The sequence below is a fragment of the Adiantum capillus-veneris genome, chromosome 27 (genome assembly GCF_014529385.1).
Source record: "Adiantum capillus-veneris isolate H3 chromosome 27, ASM1452938v2, whole genome shotgun sequence".
NCBI lineage: Eukaryota > Viridiplantae > Streptophyta > Polypodiopsida > Polypodiales > Pteridaceae > Adiantum > Adiantum capillus-veneris.
In genome coordinates, this window is record NC_140957.1 from 84,260,363 (window position 1) to 84,263,568 (window position 3,206).

A 3,206-nucleotide genomic window follows, 5' to 3' on the forward strand; every position below is an offset into this window, starting at 1 on the left:
GGACACTTATTAAGCTGAAGGATAGCCTACCTCAATGCTGGTTTAGAAGGGCCATGTGCCCTGCCCGGTCGCCCGCTAGTTATACTCACTTGAGATTTGGCTTGGATTCCCTATATTTTTGCATAAGTGTAGATCATTTATTGGAGAATCGCCTGGTTTGTCACTCAGCTTGGTTTGTATCATGATCCTGTTGGGCTGTTTTTGTGTGATCTTGGTCTTGTGTGCTAGCTACGTTTCGAAATTGGCAAAGAATAAGAGCAGTATTCGCCGCTACATTCTATTAACTCTTTTCACTTATGGAATCAATGGGTAGGCTTAAATATTTGTTGGTAAAGACAATAATTGACCGCTTAAACACTATTTTTATTGGGCTGCAAATTGCCTTTCCACCACATCTTCGGGAATAACTCTCCGTTCCATCTGGGTTGGGTAGCGCCGCTTCCCCCTCATAGAGCTTATTGCTTTGGACCAACTGCACGGGTTGCACCTTGCTAGCAATGCCTTCTTTGGTACTATTTAGTGTTATGTCATTGCTTTTGCTTGCAACACCCCGCTCTCTACCCTTGACCTCTTCTTCATGACCTTTCTGGTAGCTTCCCCAGCTTTAGTTGCTTTCTTTACTGCAAGACCCTTACCCACCTTAATCTTTATCGCAATTTCAAAGACGGACCACTCCAGCTCAATGCCACTGGCTCCCTTTCTGTGCCTTCCTCACGACGACTTCTCCGACGCTCTCTCCTCCAATGTCTTCTTCCATTGCGACACCTTCTCATGGCTTGACGTCTTAAACAACAGCCTTTTAGGTAGCCTCCCGATGGGTATTGGTCAATGCAGGACACTTAAGCATCTTAACATTTCCTTTAATCTTATTTCTCTTTTGAAGCCTTCTCATTTCATTATCTACCTTGAACTTCACAACCGCCATAACTGGTAGTTGCTCAAAGCTAACTCTGTTAGATCTCTCTAAAAATGGCTTTTATAATAGGCCTAATTCCCACATTCCTCAGCTCTTGTCGAAGCTTGCGCCGTGTCAACACCTCCTTGAACTCCTCCATTGGAAATATTCTCACCATCCAGCTAGTAAGTCTAGAGGTGCTTTCCGTATCAAAAAACAATCTCATAGGTGCAGTACCATCTGCTCTTGGGGATTCTCTACACCAGCTTAAGGGAACTGGACCTTTCGACAACAAGAAGAAACAAGATGATCCCAATTGCCGGCTTGCATAAGCTTGTATTGAGCTTCAACAAGCATCGCTCCCCAACTCTAGTAGGTTAAAGGTGCTTTACCTTAGTGTAAATCTCTTCATAGGAAGTATTCCTGACAAGTAGGTTAAAGGTACTTTACCTTAGTGCAAATGCCTTCACAAGAAGTATTCCTAGTAAGATCTGTGGTCCTTCGCTCTGCAGATTGCTATTGGGAGACAATGAATGATTTGTTTGGGGTGGTGCCCTTAAAGAGCTGCAGCAACCTTGCTGCAATAGATGTTAGTTGCAACTTCATGACTTTTGCCTTCCGGACACCGCTACTGGCTATGCCTTACATGAAAGAGATGGTTATGTGGGGCAACTTTATTGCGCAGGAAATCCCCATTGACATCAGTAGCAGAACATGGCAATTATAACTACTGATGCTCAATCTCAACCTTATGAACGGCACCATCGCGTCCACCCACTCAAATTGCAACAGCCTAGAGTGGGTAACTATTTCAAACAACCCTCTCACTAGTTACATTCCGCTAGAGCTGGGGCTTATGCTAAGAATCAATTTTTTTGCACCTTGGCAACAATTCGTTGTCAGGCACAATTCCACCCACACTTGGAAAGTGCACGCATCTGGTGTGATCACTGGTTGGATCTTAGCAGCAATGAGTTGGAGGGCATCATCCCCACCAAGCAAGTAGGGAAGGTGGTAAAAGGAACGCTTTGCACTGGTTTGTTTGTACGGAGATGTATGCGTAGTGTATTGCATGGGTTCAATGCTACCATGAGAAGAGTTCACCCCTTAAGGCTAAGCAAAATTTCAAACTTCCAGAGATGAAACCTTAGCGTTTCTATGTAGACATTGTGTCGTACTACATCCCTAACCCTCCAGGATCTAATGAAGGCAGCCTAACATTCTTTGATGTTAGCCAAAACAGCGTACAGGCACTATCTCTTTGAGCCTAAACAACATGGTCCAATGCTCCATTCTCTACTTGGACCATAACCACCTTTAGGCTTTAAGGCCCTATCCCCTCTGTGGGCTATCAAAGTTGGGGATCATAAATCAGCTTGATTTGTCAAACAACCACCTATTCGGCTACATTCCCAACTCTGGCAAGCACCCTACCTTTCTAGCTTCTAGCTTTGCCAACAACCCCTATCTGTGTAGCACACCTTTCCTACCATGTCAAGCAGCGTCTCTTCCATCAAACAGTTCCCATACCTTTTTGGACAGCTTGTCCTTGAGCCACTATCAGCGATTCAGATTTGAGATTATAATAGTTGTTCTCGTGGTTGCACCGTTACCCCTTGTTGCAGGTTTTAAGTGCTCATTCCGTATGATTGAAACACAAAAGCTCATAAAGGAACTAATGCATGATAATTCCATGGACAAGCTATCGATCACTTGTATGTCCTCAAGCATCATATTCCATATATCCTATTTAGTAGGAAGAAAAGTCACTGAGCATCAATGTCACCTTATGCGGAGGTATAGGGCTGTGTAAGATATTCTACAGAGAGCTCAAGGAGACTACCAAAGGCTTTGACATAGTCCACAAGGCCACCTTGGACGATCAAACGTAGTAGCGTTTAAGAAGCTTATTCATAAGATTGATGAGAAGGGTAAGCCAAGGAATTTCCAAGCAGAGAAAAAAACAATAGGGAAAATCGAGCACCCTAACTTCGTCTCTTTGTGGTGGTGTTCTTAGACAAACAATGAAAGGTTGCTCATCTACGAGTACATGGAAAACGGCAGCTTATATGAGTAGCTTCATGGCAACAAGAAAAACAAGATGATCACTGAATAGGACTGCCACACCTCCTGACCCATGTCCTCTATGAGTTGATCCCACATCCTGTCTACAAGTAGTCTCCCAATGGTATCTCGTCACTGTAGGTAATGTGCCACCAAGAGTCTGATGCGTCTCCAAAGTAGCTATCCTCAAATGCGCCTACATCTAGCTTCATTGATCCATTACCATGCTGCCATTCCACACAAAGAG

General features: G+C 44.0%; 1 pseudogene; it reads left to right on the forward strand.

Moving 5' to 3' along the window:
- Positions 1-305: 305 nt before the first annotated feature.
- LOC147422298 (brassinosteroid LRR receptor kinase BRL1-like) lies at positions 306-2,972 on the forward strand (annotated as a pseudogene).
- Positions 2,973-3,206: the final 234 nt, after the last annotated feature.